We start from the raw sequence: 18,317 nt of genomic DNA, 5'->3' as shown, positions 1-18,317 counted from the left end.
GAGAGGGCACAACAGATATAGGAAGGAAAGGACAAGTGGGCCATGGTGTCGAGGTATAAGGTTCATAATCTGGCATGTGGAGATGGGAAAGAGGAGTGGGAAAAGTATGTAGAAAAGGTAGGTTGGAGCCAGAATGTGAAAGACCTTGAATGTCACACTAAAGAATTTGGACTTAATCATATAGCCACACATTTATTCAATATACATTTATTAAATGCTTACTGTGTGCCAAATAATGCCAAATTATTTTATGTTTCAAAGCATGGGAGTAATAAGATTGCAGGATGTCTTAGGAAGGTGACTCTAGGGGCAAAGTGGAAAATGATTTAGAGGCGATGAGAGTATGTAAGAAATAGTTACTCTCAGAGCACAGGCCCAGAGAGCTGGGCTTCAGACAAAAAGAGGAATTTGGTTCACTCCCAACTAAAGTGAATCAGAACTCTCTCTGAGCTTGTTCTTTCTTTTTCTGGGCCTCAGTTTTCTCATTTGAAAAATGAACCTATTTAGCCCCACTTTAAGGGCTTGTTGTGAGTACTCAATGAAAACATCCCCAATGGTGCAGAATACAGGGCTTGATATTTTTTAGGTGCTAGAGAAAAGTTAGTGGAATATAAATCTCAGGACATTCTGGGAATGTCCACACTGATTTAAAGAGTTCTCTAGGGAAAAAAATAAAGCCCTTCTCTTCTTTGGATCCCAGACATACCTTTCACAACCAGGAAATTCTCAAGGTGTTGTCTAATACTTTTTTCATGGTCTTGAAGATCCCTGTCATGTAGTGCTACTAGCAAGCATTTGAAGGGTCTGAGCTACCCTACCATAGAGTCCAGAGGCAAGAATTGGCCCCAGCCCTATCTTACAAGAGGAGGGTAAAGGGAACAAGTCCGTGTAAATGTCTGGCCTGTATCAGCTACTGTGCTGAGAGGTGCATGTGCAGTCCCTTATTTGATCTTCACAACCACTATGAAGGTGGTAAGTAGATTCATCCCCTTTGACAAGGAAGAAAACTGACTCATATAAGGAAAGTGGCTTGGCCCAAGGCCACATGTTAAGTTACAAAGCTAGAGCCTGGGCTGGGTTGGACCAAGTTAGTTGGAGATTAAAAAGGGTGTATGTATGAAAAAATATGGAGATCAAAAGTAAAATGGGGTCTTAGATGTATGTACTTATGTCAAACATACATTGCTTTATAATATGAGTTAACTCTGGTTTGAAGAGAAATGGAAGGTGCGTTTGGTAATGTGTGGGAAGCAATTTAGGAATTTCCTCAGAGATTTTAAAACTAATATTTCTTCTTTCACTATCCACTTACTCTTTGAATCTTAATCTTGCTCTGTTCACATATCTGGTAAGGGTCTAGATGTGGCTTTGCATCTGTTTAAATTAAATGTATTAATAGCTTCACAGTCTGATTTTGAAAGTAATTTTGCAAATATCTTGTCTTTCAAACCTCACTAAAACTAAGGAAACAGGCCAAGAGGGGCAAAGGACTTGTCCAAAGTCACCCACCCCATCTGACACAGAAACAGGACTCCTAACTCAGGACCTTGTGCTCTTCCTGTAGCCCCACATGCCTTTATCAAGCTGCTGTGGTCCCCATGGAATCCAATGTCTCTGTTACTTTAGCCAGATGGTATTCTCCAATATGGGGAGCCTATGGAGGGCCAAGTATGTCCTATGCCCCCAATCCATAGACATTAAAAGGAAATTACAGTTAATGTGGAAGGAGGGATCTTGGGAGCACCTAAAGCTTGGAAGGTTTGTGCTATGTGTAACAATCAAGGTATCCAATCAAGGAAAGGGTTCTTAAGCCTCTTAACTTCTATGAGTTTATCTTGGCTTCTTGACCTCTTAAATGACAGGTATCTCACCTGCTGTTTACTGAGTTGTAAGAAACCAGGCTAGCAAGGAAGGGAAGGAAAACTTTAAAGATAAGAGAGGGGAATAGAAAGAAATTATAGCCCTCTGCCCCTTCTCCTGAAGCAGTACTTAAAACAATACCTTCAAGCCAAGCTGGTAGCCTTCCTATAGTAAGTGTTCAATAACTCTCAATTGATTAGAAGTCTGTAATGGATGAGAGAATATATAGGAGCTGTACTAGCGGTGAGTTCTAATGCATTATTTTATTAGAAAAACTGATTGATTTGGGGTGGCGGGGGAAAAACAAACTTAGTCCTATCAGGACCAACATTGTCCTTATTAGTAAGACATAGGTAAGAAGGGCAAGGAATGTTGGGGTGAATACCATTAAAATGCAAGGAATTAGCAAAGGAGAAGCCAGCCAGTTGCTTGTTGACATGATGCTTTCAGGAAGTAGATCAAGAATTAAGAGTAGAGGCCAAAATGTTTGAATTCATGTATCTTTTTCTGTGCTTCAATACTGAACTGAACAAAAAGAGGAGGCAGAGGTGCAACAACAACTTTAAATCTGAATTACCTTTCAAAAAGTGCTGCCAAGTACTTATTAAGTTTCTCAAATCATGTTTCTTTTTTTTTTAAGATTTTATTTATTTGACAGAGAGAGACACAGCGAGAGAAGGAACACAAGCAGGGGGAGTGGGAGAGGGAGAAGCAGGCTTCCCACAGAGCAGCGAGCCCAATGCGGGGCTCGATCCCAGGACCCTGGGATCATGACCTGAGCCGAAGGCAGACGCTTAATGGCTGAGCCACCCAGGAACCCCTCAAATCATGTTTCTTAAGTAGCATTTCTTAGAGAAAAATGAGTCAAAGTTTTTGGGTCATTCAGCTAAAAAATATTTACTCTGTACCTATTATGTCAGGCATTATGGTATGCAGGGGAGATTCCATAATAGATATAACAAACATAGGCCCTGCCCTCAGCAAGCTTGAAGTTTTTTTGGAGAGAGACCAGTTATATTACAAAGATCACATACAAATATATAGCTATATCCAGCAATTAGGGATTGGAAGAAGTCTGGGTTCTGTGAGTAGACATAACAGGGGAACAAACTTAGTCTTGGGCAGAGGGCAGGGTTATAGTCAGAGAAAATCTTCTCAAAGGAAACTAGGAAGGAAAGGAGAGAAGGAATAGAAGGCATCAAGGATTCATTCATGCAGTCAGCCTTCAAATATTTCTTGGCCACCTACTACATGCCAGACACTCTTCTAGATACTGAGGATATAGTGCTTTGCATGTATTCAGATTAATTTTTGCAACAACTCAAAGAAGTATTACTGTTATTTTCCCCATTTTATAGAAGAGCAAGCTAAGGCATAGAGAAGTTAGGTAACTTTCCCAGAGTCACTCAGCTAATAAGTGGCAGAACTGAGATTTGAATTTAGACAGTTTAGCTCTGGAAGCCATGCTCCTAACCACTATGTTCTATTGCTTCCCTAAGTTTCCTGTCCTCATGAAGTTTACATTCTAGTGGGAGGAACAAGACAATAATCATGGAAAAGAAAAAAATTATAATTTTAGGTAAAGATAAAGCCAATAAACAAACTAAAAGAAGACAATGGAATTAGAGTAGTATAATATTTTAGGTAGAATGGCCAGGGAAGGGTTCTCTTTAGAGATGACACCGAAAAGGAATTCCTGAGAAGGAATCAGTCATGCAATGATCTGAAGAAAGAGTATTCCAGGCAGAGGGAACAGCCAGTGTAATAGTGTCCTGAGGCAGAAACATGCTTGATCTATGAAAGAAAGTAGGCAGGACTCTGGCTGATTGAGGGGAGCTGTAGTAGATTGAGGAGATAGGCAGAGATAATATCTTGTAAACCCTAGTGAGAAGTTTGGATTTTATTCTAATAATTACAATGGCATCCATTGAGGGTTTTAAGTAGTGGAGTCCATGATCTAGTTTTATTTTTATTTCTATTTTTATTTTTTTAAGATTTTATTTATCTGAGAGAGAGAGCTCATGTGAGCACCAGCAGGGGGAGGGGCAGAGGGACAAGCAGACCTCCCATTGGGTGTGGAGCCCAATGCGGGGCTCCATCCCAGGACCCTGAGATCCTGACCTGAGCCAAAGTCAGACTGAGCCACCTAGGTGTCCCATGATCTAGTTTTTAAAGATCACTCTGACTGTTGTGAGAATAATAGATTGTATTGGGTCAAGAGTGGAAGCAGGAAAACCATTGAAAGGCTATTGCAGTTATCCAGGAAATAGATGATGGTGGCTTGGATTGGGGTAGTAACAGTAGGTATGAAGAAAAACAGACTGATTGGAAACATATTATTGGATGCAGAACTGGTATGATTCGCTCACAGACTGGATAAAGAAGTATAGAGGGAAAGATAGGGCATCTTATATGTCTCCTAGATTTTTAGAGTGGATAATAGGGTAGTGCCATTCATTGAGACAGGGAAGAATGGAAGAGAACCATAGGCTATTAGATATAGAAGGGCTCCCACATGTGGCATATGGAAAAACTGAAGATCAGAAATGGTAATTGACCTGTCTGGGGTCAACCAGTTAAGTTGGGAGCAGAGATAGGCAATCCCATTTTCACAGAAATGTTTATGTTCTCCATGTCTCCAATTAATCTGGCGTAATAATTCTTATAGTGTGTGTGTGGGGGGGAGGGGAGTAATTGAAAACTTACTCAAGATTCCCTCAGGAGATGGGAATTGTGGGTGATTAGCATATAATTTGCATCTGCCTACATGGATTGTGCTAGGTATTTTCCGGCAATGTTTCAGCTGAGATTCTTGCTATTTTTGATGGTTTTTTGTCACTGAACTTTCTGGCTCCTCTATCCTTTCTCACCTACCCAATGTCACTGACCTAAATCCGCCAAAAGAAAGTGCAGAGTATAAAGAAATGCTGTCAGAATAGGGAAGCTCCACTCCAAGTCTGTAAACCCTATTGTGAAAAACCCTATTATAAAAGTAGCCTAGTGAACCTCTACTGAATTTTCTTAGTAAACATTCATCAGCTTCCTCCAGAACTAAAGGAAAAAGATACACTGACTACTGAGCCTATGACCTTGGATTTAAATCCCACCTTTCACACTGCCTCCCTGTGTCTTGGGAAAGTCCCTTCCCCTACTGGGTCTCAGTTTTCCCATCTTTAAAATGATAGGACAGCATTCTCTAATGTACCTTGGAACATAAAAGAAAATATCTAACAGAGTGTACATGCTTAAAAGCCCCATTTTCTAAGCCCAACAAGATGTGAACCTAGGGCCCTCTCTTATTTGTTTCCCTGTGTCACCCATTCCTCCAACTCCCAGTAGATGTGAGTCATTTAAGCCATCTGCCCTTGCTCTTTCCTGTTTATCCTGTTCTAAAGTATACAGTCATTCTCTCTTTCCTTGAACTTTCTCCTACGTGCTTGTTCCCACAGCACTTGTATTCTGACTAGGACAGGTGAGAAATCATGTGAACAACTGCTTTGTTGTATTTATTTCTTGAATGTATGCAGGTTTTCTAAATCTGTATGGATTAGCTTCCATGGAGGGGCAGGGTAAGGAAGCAGGAGAGCTGCGTTGAGGGACTGGCTGCACCACTAACCAGCCAAGCACTCTCTGGGCCTCAGTTTCCTTATTTGTAAAATAACCTTACAGTAGATGATGAACTCCAGGGCCTGCTCTATTAATAACATTCTGAGATTCTATTTTTTACCACATATACTTTTAAAAATTCATCAACTTACTGGGAACATTTGCCACCATTCCTTTCCTTGTTCATTTCTCATTTACTCTGAATCATGCAAAGGAGAGAAGGAGGGAGGAGAACTGGTTTCTCTGCCCAGCTTTACCATTAACTCTCTGTGTGACCTGTGCAGGTCTGTTTCCTTCTCTATGTTTCCAACATTTCTAACACAAAAGGGTTAGACTAGCTGGTCTGGTATTCTAGTTAATCACTTTGGGATTCTATGATGCTGTAATTGACTATCTTTGAGGATTGCTGGGTAGACAAAAGAGCTGGATAACTATATTTGTCACTTTTCTTACTCCTTGGATATTGCCCCCCAAACACATAAGCTGGTAATGGTCAGAATTTTCCGACATGTGTGTTCACCTGTGTGTGAATATGTTTGCTGTTCTACTAAATGCTTTCATCTATATGTTTCATTTTTGCTGCAACCTGTCCTAGTTCTCATTTGGCTTCTGTGGTAGAGGAGTAGCAGGCTTGTTGCTGGGCTCCATCTATGTTGCTGCCCAGAGAGATGGTCAGAGCCATGTTCCCAGAATGACATCATACTGAACTGTCATTCCTTCCCTTGGCTTTCAAGCTACAGCACAGCTCTTACTGCCTTTTTCTCTGAGTGCATTTCTCCTCCTTTGCTCCTTTTCTTCCCCCTGACTTCAAAATAGAAGCAATCCCCAAGGTATTGACATCAAATCTCTTCTTTTTTTCTGCTGTCTCCCTCAGGAAACTGACAACAGCCCTCCCTCTTTCTTTAATTCTTACCTCTTTAAGGATGACAAACTGCTCAGATCACCTTCAGACCCTCATTACCAAATGCCTGCTTTATATCTCCAGGACCAAGTATGGAGCTAGGCTTCCAGAAGGGCTGAATGTTACCAGAGTCCTCTCACATTTTTCTCAGTTTGGGGCACCTTGGAACCACCCATAGGTCCTTCCTCCCCCTCATACAGCTGTTTAAGGATTAAATGGAAAAAGATAAGGTGTGAAAAACACCCAGCACAGTGGCTGATACATAGTAGGCATTCAGTACCTGTTAATACATTTACTGTCCTCTCCACTTCTCCTAATTCTCAGGGTTGCTTTGTGCCCCCAAATTCAGAGAGAATTTAGTGAATAGAAATGGGAGCAGAGCATGAAAAATGATAGTTTGTCTTGATTTATGCATAAGAAGACAACGATAGAAGTTTCACTTAGAAATCTCAAAACAGACAGAGCAGCATATGATATGAAGGTTGGAGTCATTGTCCCTCCCTGAATATAAGGCAAAAACAGCTTTAATTATAGTAGAGTCTTAGAGGTATGATAACTTGTAAACAGAGAAAGAACCCCAAAGGAAAATATGGACAGATTCAACTGTATAAAGATTGAAACTGTACAATAAAAAATGATACTCATAAAATAAAAATAAAAACAGACTAGGAAAATAAAAATAACTCCTAAGTCTTACTGTTACCTCACCCAAGGGTTGATTGCATTATGAACAGCAGACCAAATCTTAACTGAAAGGAATGAATCTCAATTAATGAAACATCATCAGGCATCTTCAAGTGAATGAATTGAGAGATAAGTGAAAAGGAAAATGTCTTTTCCCTGAGTTTTCAAAACCCCCTTGCATAGAGCCCATATAATTGCCCAGCTTGACTGCCCCATATATCCCTTCCTTTCTTAGCACAGGTGGCAGTATGCAGAGTGCTGAGACACCCAGAATCTGCAGTCAGGCTGCATGTCTGTGCCCCAATATGTTTATTTTGTTTGACTTATGGACAAATCACTTGCTTTCTCTGAATTTTGTTCTTCTTATCTGGAAAATGTGGATAATAGTAATTATAACTACCTTTTAGAGTTGCAAAGAGAATTAAATTGAGTTAATATTTGGAACTGGCTTAAAACCAGTTCCAGTTACTGGCATAATAAGCAATATAGAAATATTTGCTATTATAAGATGGATATATTTCAATAAACTTCTTGTCATCATCTTATTTACCACCATTGGCAGCCTAGCCCCACATCAGTCAGGTTCCCATTTTCCTCTAAATCCTAAGGATTGAAAGGAAGGATTGAGCCTATTGTAGCTATATCACCAATATGTCATAAAATTGAACATTCAAAAAATTTAAATTTCTGACATTATTTAAAAACGGAGAAATCATGGGACACCTGGGTGGCTCAGTCGGTTAAGCAACTGTCTTTGGCTCAGGTCATGATCCCGGCGTCCTGGGATTGAGCCCCAAGTTGGGCTTCCTGCTCAGTGGGGAGCCTACTTCTCCCTCTTCACCCCCATGCCCACCCCCCTATGCTTTCACTATCTCTCTCCCTCTCAAATAAATTAATATAATCTTTAAAAAAATAGAGAAATCATATTGCTGGTCCTTTAAAATGGCCATCAATTTACTATACACATTGATCACATGATCTTTTATTCATGTTAATCAAATAATGTTAGATAAGCCCTACATATAGTACACTGGCACATAAAAATGCATCTCAACTTTATCATAAATCAGATAAAAAATTAATACACTAACTCTATTGAAGACTAAAAATTTAATTAATATAGTTTGCTTTCTTTAAATTAAGATATGCTTTTTGGAGAATGATTTGGATGATTTGGGTTTCTTAGGGGGAAGTATTCAAGGAAGGAACAAAGGAATTCAAGAAACATTTTTTTTCTTTTCTTAATTTTATTTTATTTAAATTCTAAATTAATTAACATATAGTGTATCATTAGTTTCAGAGGTAGAGTTCAGTTATTCATCAGTTGATTATAACACCCAACGCTCATTACATCATGTGCCCTCCTTAATGCCCATCACCCAGTTACCCCATCCCCCCCACAACCCTCCAGCAACCCTCAGTTTGTTTCCTATAGTTAAGAGTCTCTTGTGGTTTGTCTTCCTCTCTGATTTTGTCTTATTTTTCCCTCCCTTCCCCTATGATCCTCTGTTTTATTTCTTAAATTCCACATTGAGTGAAATCATATGCTAATTGTCTTTCTCTGACTGACATATTTCGCTTAGCATAATACTCTCTAATTCCATTCACGTTATTGGAAATGGTAAGATTTCATTTTTTTGATGGCTGAGTAATATTCCGTTGTATTTATATACCACATCTTCTTTAGCCATTCATCTGTCAATGGGCATCTGGGCTCTTTCCATAGTTTGGCTATTGTGGACATTGCTGCTATAAACATTGGGGTGCATGTGCCCCTTCAGATCACTATGTTTGTATCTTTTAGGTAAATACCTAGTAGTGCAATTGCTGGCTTATAAGGCAGCTCTATTTTTTTTACAGTGTGTGAATGATTTTATTTACATTGACTCTTCTTTTTTTTTGTAGTGTTCCATGATTCATTGTTTGCCTATAACACCTAGTGCTCCATGCAATACGTGCCTCTATTTTTAACTTTTTGAGGAACCTCCACACTGTAGAAACATTTTTTTCTTGATCCAACATTTCACTTCAACAAATATTTATTGAATAAGCTCTCTATTTTTGGTGTTATTCTAGGGGCTGAGTGTCCAGAGAAATAACAGTTCCTACTTTCAGAAAGTTTAAAGCCTAATTTGAGATGGACTGGTAAACAAGCAATAGCAATACATTGTGAGTTGTGTTATAATGAAGAAGTGGATTGCATGCTCTAGGATCACATAGAAAGGATGAAGGAACTCCAAATTGGATAATCAGGAGGGTTTTCCCAGACAGATATTATCCGAACTGGGTCTGCTGCAGGCACCATTAAAAAGCTTGAATTAATTTCCCTATGGCAGGCAAAGGCATGCATATTCCTAGAACCCATGCCCCTCTAAACCAACACATCTTGAATAAAGACTGACTCAACATTTCTCCTTCTCTTGACCCTCTTACTTCTTAGTTTATTTAATGCTACAAAAGCTAGTAATATCAGCTCTGGAAAGGCTTCTCAGAAGTCAACTAGATCAGTGGTTTTCAAATTGGGTTTGAGAAAGCTCCAAAAATTTCAGAGTAAAGGAAAGCCACCCCATTCCTGGTTCAACTAGAGCTCAGCTGGTATTGTTTTTATATTTGGGGTTTTCATAAAAGAGATTTTCAACATAGTACTCTGTTGCTTAAAACAATACTGGATTTTAAAGAAAAACAGTATTTTAGTCCTACTTGTCTTTGTTTTAAAGATAGGTAAATTGAGGATCAGAGTAAGCAGGACCTGACCAAAGACCAAAGAAATGCAAGAAGAAAACAAGTGCTGTGAAGACAAACATGCTTATCTTCTATTTGTCAAAAACAGCTTTGCCAAAGTGCCTTTTTTAGATTCTAAGTCCTCCAGTCCCAAGCCAGAGGCCCTGCCTAGAGGTACCTGGGTGGCTCAGTTGGTTAAGCATCTGCCTTTGGCTCTGGTCATGATCCCAGTGTCCTGGGATGGGATCCAACCCTGGGTCAGGCTCCCTGCTCAGTGGGTCTTCTTCTTCCTCTCCCTTTGCCCCTCCCCTCAAATTGTGCTCCCTCTTTCAGTTACTCTCTCTCTCTCTCAAATAAATAAATGAATTTTTTTTTAAAATAAGCCCTGCCTAGTGTGGCCTTGTTAGCAGTGGAAAACCAAGTAAAGCTGAAGGGGACCAGAATCCAGAGCCAAGAATCCTCCTCATTCCCCTGTTACCACATATGCACATTGGTGTTAGATGAGTGTTTGGGGAAGACTGAGGCCCCACATAGAAAGCTGGACTAGGTACATTAACTGACAAGCCACAGACCAGAGAGTTAGTTGGAGTGTGATGTGAATTAACAAGAGTATCCCCACAGGTGGGAGATGCAGAGCAAGAAGGTTCCAAAGGAGTAACATATTTGGAAGATCCCAGTACGCAGCTGCCTCCAAAATGGTGTGTCCATAAAGACAAGAGCTCTATCCACTAGACTTCAGTTAGTCTCTGATATGAAAGCAAAGGAGGAAGGTAGATACACTGTCCAGTGAGATAAAAGCAGGTCTCTGTTGTAGAGGGATTGGTGACCTGGGCAACAAATAAGGCATAGGGAACAAGGTGAGAGCCTAATGATTAGCACTGGGACAAAATGTTGACACTTTTCAAATTGATACATAAGTTTAATGCAATTTATACCAAAATACAGGGAAAAAATGGGAGTAGCTAGAGGCAAGATAATTCTAAAATTGATATGGAAAGGCAAAGGAACTGGAATAGCTAAAAACACTTTTGAAAGAGAAGACTGAAGTGAAAGAAATCATTGTAACCTATTTCAATACTTATTAAATAGCTACAGTCTTTAATACTATGTGATATTGGTGGAGGAATAAACACAGAAATCAATGGAATAGCATAGAGAGCCTAGAAATAGACCCAGACAAATATACCCAACTGATTTTTGGCAAAGGTACAAAAGCATTTTAGTGGAAGAAGGATGGGTTTTCAATAAATGATGCTGGGCCAAGTGGCCATCCAATGGCAAAACAACAACCAAAAAATTAATCTTGACCTAAACCTCACATCTTATGCAAAAATTAACTCAAAATTGATGATGGACTTAAATGTAAAATGTAAAACTATAAAAATTTTAGGAAAGAAAAACAGGAGGAAATCCTTGGAATCTAGGGCTAGGCAAATATTTCCTAGATTTATGCCAAAGGCATAAGCCATAAAAGGAGAAATTGATAAATTGGACTTTATCAAGATTTAAAACTTCTGTTGAGAGAAGATGAAAATACAAACTCTAACCTGTAAGAAAATATATGAAAAAGACATATTCAACAAAGGACTAGCATCTAGAATATATAAAGAACCCTCAAACTTCAACAGTAGAAAACAACCAATCTGATTAGAAAATGGGCAAAAGATATGAAGAGATATTTCACAGAAGAGGATATACAGATGGCAATTAAGTACATGAAAAGATGTTCAACATCATTAGCCATTTAGGAAGTACAGATTCAGACCACAATGAAATATGCTACACAATGATCATAAAGGCTAAAATCTTTAAAAATATTGATAATACCAAATGCTGGCAAAGATTCAGAGAAACTGGATCACTCATATATTGCTGGTGAGCATGTAAAATGGTGTGGCCACTCTGGAAAACAGTTTGGAAGTTTCTTTTAAAAAAGGAACATGTAACTATCATAAAATATGGTAATTGCACTCCTGGGCATTTATCCAGAAAAGTGAAAATTTATGTTTACACTAAACCCATACGTTTATAACTGTTTTATTTTTAATAGCCAAAAACTGGATGTTCTTCAACACATGAATGTTTAAACAAGCTGTGGTACATGCATACCTTGGAATACTACTCAGCAATAAAAGCATAATTATGCTAAGTGAAAAAAAAGCCAATCTCCAAAGGTTACATACTATATGATTCTATTATGTAACATTCTTTAAATGATAAAATTATAGAAATAGAGAACAAATTAATGGTTGCCAGGGTTAAGAGAAAGGATGGTAGTAAGAGGGTATAGCTATAAAAGGGTAACATGAGGGATCCTTGCAGTGGTAAAAATGTTCTGTATCTTGACTGTGTCATCAGTATCCTCTTTGTGATATTGTACTATAGTTTTTGAAAAAGTTACCATTGGGAAAAACATAGTAAAGGGTACCCAGGATCTATCTGTATTATTTTTGCAACTGTATATGAATCTACAATTATCTGAAAATTAAAAAAAAACTAAGAAAAATATTGTTTATCTTAATTACTATATTTGTTGGGTCCCCTTAAAATTCTTCCCAAAGCAAATACCTCACTCATTTTACCTTAGTTCCAGCCTTTCTCCTTCTCTTCTGTATCTCAGGGCCTAGCATAGACCAGGCCCTCAGTGGATTCACACTGTACAGGTGGGGAGTGGATAATTCCCTTCAGATAAGTTATTCCCAGTAATGCTACCTTCACAAGGAAAAACAGAATTCCTTGTCTCCTTCTGTCCATGTTTATTTATTTTCCTTTTGTCATAAAGATTAATTTTCAACATTGTTGAGGTAATCTGGATTCAGTTTATGAGCCCAAATGTATCAGTGATCTTCCACCTTTTCTAGAGGTGTTATAGGGCATACACTTTAGTGTAAAAGGGTCTAGACCAGGTGTTGAAAGCCTTAGCATCTAATGTAAGACCAGAAACTCACTGATTTTAGGACAAGTCACTTTGACTTGTCACTTTACCTCTTGGAGCCTCAGTTTCCTCATCTGCCAAATGGGAATAATAATGCCTTCTTGTCAAAAAAAGCTTTGTAACCTGGAAAATACAGTGTATCTGAAAGACATATAAAAATCCATTTTACACCTCCCTATCTCCATGAAGTAAATAGATACAAGAGGGAAGGTGTGGGAAGAATGGAAGTAAGACCTCATTTGGGGGTGGCAGTGTTATATTGGTATAATTCTTTCTATTGGACCTTGAAGATCATCCCAGTAGTGAAAATTGGTTAAGGGCAGGATTTCTCAGTGGTGAAGAGTCTCAGATTTATTTCCATTTTTGAAGGCTCTTGGGAATATTAAAAAGGAAAAGTTGATAGTTCCTCAATAAGTCAAAGTTATCATGTAACCCATCAATTCCACACGTAGGCATATACCCAAGAGAAATGAAAACCAAATAAAAAAAAAGAAAAAGAAAAGAAATGAAAACATATGCCTATGTCCATACAAAAACTTGTATATGAATATAGCAGCATTATTCATAAAACCCCAAAAGGTAGAAATAAACCCCTAAAGTCCATCAACTGACAAATGGATAACTAAGATATAGTCTGTCCTTACAATGAAATATTATTTATCCATAAAAGAATGAAATACTGATCACCTGCTAAAACATGGATGAACCCTGAAAACATGCTAAATGAAAGAGGTCAGATAGAAAAGACCACATATTGTATGATTCCATTTATATGTAGTATTCAGAATAGACAAATCTGTAGACAGAAAGTAGATTGCCAGAGGATCGGAGGGGTGAGGAATACAGAGTGACTTCTTAATGGGTATGCGTTTTCTTTTGGTGGTTATGAAAATGTTCTAGAATTAGACAGTGGAAATGGTTGCACAATACTGTGAATGTAATAAAAGCCACTGAATTGTACATTTAAAAAGTAACTGTACATTTTAGGGGTGCCTGGGTGGCTCAGTTGGTTAGGCGTCTGCCTTCAGCTCAGGTCATGATCTCAGGGTCCTGGGATCAAGCCCCGCATCAGGCTCCCTGTTCTGCGGGAAGCCTGCTTCTCCCTCTCCCACTCCCCCTGCTTGTGTTCCCTCTCTTGCTGTCTCTCTCTCTGTCAAATAGATAAATAAATAAAATCTTAAAAAAATAAATAAAAAGTAATTGTACATTTTAAAAAGGGTGAAATTTATGCTATGTGAACTATATCTCAAAAAAACAATGTCAAATCATGTCTTATACCAGTGACAGTATTTAAACTCATTTGGAGAAAATGCCACAATTCTTAAGACTCTACATGAATGTGACTTTTAGGCCAAATGAGTCTTCTCATCCCCCATACCTCCTGACCCTGCCCTATGATAGGCTGTGATTGAGAAACTCTCAATGTATGCCACCTACATGTCTGTTAAAATTGTAGCTGAATCCACTAATGCTGCTATCCAGGCTCAGATCTGCCTGTGTCTGAGCACTTGGCAAGACATATAACCCTGCTGACTGCTCTGTGGGGCTTAGAATTACATTCTCAAATTTGGATGTCCCTTCACAATAGCTGAACGTCCCAAGCCTTCTTTCTCCCAGGCATACTCATGATTCAGTAATCTCAGGGACCAGACCTGGTCATGTTATTGATCTTATTCCCTAACTCCAACTTGCTGGCTCTGCCCCACTTGTGCTCAAGTCTGCAGAGCCAAGTTTCTGCTACTTTCCCATTTTGGTATTGATGGTTACTGTGGTTGATACTGCCAAGTTTCACTCCCTCTTTTCCTCCCACAGATACAAAGCGCTACCATGGCTCGTTATTCTTCACGCTGCTTGTATTGCTTGCCACTGCCTTTACTTGGGACGGATCTGACCCCCACCCTTCCTAGCCACTGATTATGTCCTGAAGTAGACTATTCCAGAGCCCAGGTCCTACCTCCCTGATGATTCCTGAGTATTGTGCAAGTGTCTGGATACATGGCTGCCTGACCCACCCACCACAAGGCTTAACTTAATGCTGCCACGTCAGGAACTGGGCCTTGATCTTAGACCACTTAACTGTGCAATCTTTAGCTAACCTCTGCAAATGGGACTATTGCATCCCTCCCCCCAGATACGATTGTTAGATTTAGCAAATAAAGTACAGGACACCCAGTCAAATTTAAATTTCAGGTAAACAATACTTCTTTAGTATGTCTCATGTGATATCTCAAACATACTAAATTTTTTGTGCTTTGTCTGAGATTCAAAGTTAGCTGGGCATCTTGTATTTTATTTGACAACCCTGTCACTATGGGAGTTGGCATCAGCTTAGCCACCCCATCCCTTTAAGCTCTTTATCTTTGTGTTATCCCTGCTCCCTTTATGTGCTGCCTGATTGATTTATTTAATTCTTAATCTCAGACTTACTGGTTATTTATTGTTAAGGGTTCTCTTTTTCCCCACTCTCCTAGGGCTCCTCTCCTCTATTTTAAACCTGCCTATTCTTTATTCCAGAATAATAATAAAAGCTATTTGAGCACTTATGTGTCAAGCACTGTGCTGGGTATTTTATTTCATCCTCAAAGAAGTTATTATTTCAATGCCCACTTTACAGTTGAGGAATCTCAGGTGCAAATAGGTGAAACAAAATTACCCAAAGCCACTTGCTAAATAGCAAAGCCAGGATCCTAGTCATACTTATTTTCATGATTCTAAGATAATTATTTACCGTTAAAAGGGGTCTATATCAGAATTTCTAAAATTTTGTTTTCATTTTAAAAATTAACTCTTTTTGGGCGCCTGGGTGGCTCAGTTGGTTAAGCGACTGCCTTCGGCTCAGGTCATGATCCCGGAGTCCCGGGATCGAGTCCCGCTTCGGGCTCCCTGCTCAGCGAGGAGCCTGCTTCTCCCTCTGACTCTTCCCCCTCTCATGTACTCTCTCTCTCTCATTCTCGCTCTCTCAAATAAATAATCTTTAAAAAAAATTAACTCTTTTTTAGCTAGTTATAGAAACACAACTTCATTTTTTTGCATGTGATTCATCATTGAATAATAACTAACATTTATTGAGTACTTACTATATTCTAGGTACTATGTTAAACCTTCACATGTATAAACAAATTTATCTTAAAAGAACTTTATGAATTATACATTACCATTACACTCATGTTAAAGCTGAAGAACCAGAATCAGGGAGAAGTAGGGCATATAACTAGCCCAAGATCACTTAGTTAATAAGCGATGCCCCTAGGATCAAACCTAGGCAAACTGGCTGAAGAGGTCATGTGCTTAACATTATGTAATATTCTATATGAATAAGTTAAATAAAATTTTAGTTTATTAGATCTGTGTTTTTTAAATCAAGGTGTTCTTAGGGATCCAAAACGCATTTTTCTTTATATTAGTCAATGTCCAGAAACTTTGTACTCCTTTGTATTGCTGAGTTGTTGCAGTAATCTTCATCTCTTCCAGTTTATGGGCTTTTATTTGAAAGGCAGGTTCAGGAACACAATTATGAATTATTAGCTATGATATTCTTTTTTGTTCTCTTCTTGGCTTTTTTTTCACTGATGCAATGATATATTGTTAAAGCAACAGGATTTCAACAGATACTTAAGATGAATTCTTCCCCAGTTTTAAGATGGTTAGGTAGTAAGTGAAAATATTGGAATTTTAATCATATTCTCTTCTTTATATCTCACCTCCTTCCACAAAAAGAATTTCATGCAGCTTACAAAGATACACACATTGTAAAATAAATAAATAAATAAAGTGAAAAAAGAAAGAGGAACAAATGGGAAATAAATGCATAAAATAAGATAAAGGCAGAGGTAAATACAAAAAAAGAAATTATTGCATAATTGCTAGTGGTAGCCACAATCTATCTTTGAGTTTCTGAACAGCCAAGGTTGGAATGAAATTACAAATTCAATCATGCTTCCCATAGGATTCTTCGGAGAAAAAAAAAAGCAAATTAATTTCTCAGGATTCCCTTTTCCTTAAAAAAAAAAAAAAGATTCTAGGTGACATCAGGAAAATGACAGAGCAAGCAGCTCCATTCCCATCCCATTAACAAAACAATGAAAAACAAACAAAATATTGTTAGAACCAACTTTGTTAGAATTCTGGAAATCAGTCAAAGGTTCACAGCAATCAAAAGATTTTTAATCAAGAAATTCTTGTGGAAAATTATTGCAGGAGTTTGTGGTGTTTTTATTTGTCATTGTCCCACCCTCTCCTCAGATTGACAATGATGTTGAAGAGGGCAGTTACATTTACAGAGTGAGACTCTGGTACCTGGTTCCAGGAGAAGCACAACGGACTTCATTTGCAATTTATCATATATGCTGTTCTAACCTGTCTGTGGGTTAACTAAAAGACTGATGAAGGCATTCATGTCTGTTTTGCCTAACTTGGAATTTACCCAGGCCAGCAAAGTCACTAGACAGACTATTACAGCTTTAAGAAGCCCATAACAGTAAATCTTGGGAAAGAATGATAATTGACCATGTGAAAGATGGTGGAAGAGTAGGAGACTTCATTTCATTTGGTCCCTTGAATTTAGTTAGATAAGTATCAAACCATTCTAAACACCCATGAATTCAACCTGAGATGTAAGAAAAAGTATCTGGAACTCTACAAGTAGAAAAGTGACCACTTTTTGCAAGGTAGGAGGTGTGGAGAAGTGAATCTGAAGGGAGATATTGGAAGATAAATGGAGGAGGAAGGGAGCCACACCCAGAAAGTGTGTTATAGCCCTGGAGGGCAAAATGGATATCCTTAGAAATCTGCTCCAGTGAGAGTCACCCCTGCCTGAAAGGTGATCAGGGGATGAAACTGGCAGAATTCCAGGTGGGTCAGTATGGTCTGATCAGGATCCCAGGAGTCAAAGAACTATAACAGGGGTGCCTGAACCGGTGGAGTTCCCAAGCAGTGGAGCAGGAGGGGGTTCCCAGCTCTATTCACCATAGACTGCCACCTGGGGCCGATCGGGTGATTGCTCTCTGCCCAGAGACCCTATGCCATCCCCCAGGAGGGGCAGAATGAGTGCACACATGACCAGGGAGAAGCTCTAAAGGTGGGGTCCCTGTAAAGGACAGTACAGGGTGACCCTCCATCTTCCCAGGAAGGGGGCAGAACAGTACGTGCAAGATCCCATGACTGCTTTCAGTGTTGGGGCCCTACAAAGGGCAGTAACAGGGGGCCCTCTGACTTCCCCCAGGAAGATCACTGTGGGCCTGCACAGCAGGAGTCTGTAGAGTTTGGCACACACAAAAGTGAAGACCTTTTATCCCAGAGGGTTTATTAAAGAAAGGGGACTGCGATCTTTTGACTCTGGGGCTGAAGATTGGGGCACAGCCATTTTTATTTTGATCCTCCAAAGAGGCAAGGAAAGACTTCAGGGAGAAAAAGCCACACAGAGGACCAGCTTACACTAAGCCCAGCCCCCTGGTGAGGGGCGGTGCAACTCTACCCAGGCAAATACACCTGAGAAGCAGCGCAGCAGGCGTCTCCCCCAGAAGACCAGCTGGAAGAACAGGTGCACAGCAGGTTTACGGATCCCACAAGACTGTAAAACTCCAGTGCCAGGGGAAAATAGTACATAGAATT

The sequence above is a fragment of the Leptonychotes weddellii genome, chromosome X, assembly GCF_054177405.1.
Source record: "Leptonychotes weddellii isolate Sample4059 chromosome X, ASM5417740v2, whole genome shotgun sequence".
NCBI classification, from domain to species: Eukaryota; Metazoa; Chordata; class Mammalia; order Carnivora; family Phocidae; genus Leptonychotes; species Leptonychotes weddellii.
This window is presented reverse-complemented; position numbering follows the sequence as displayed.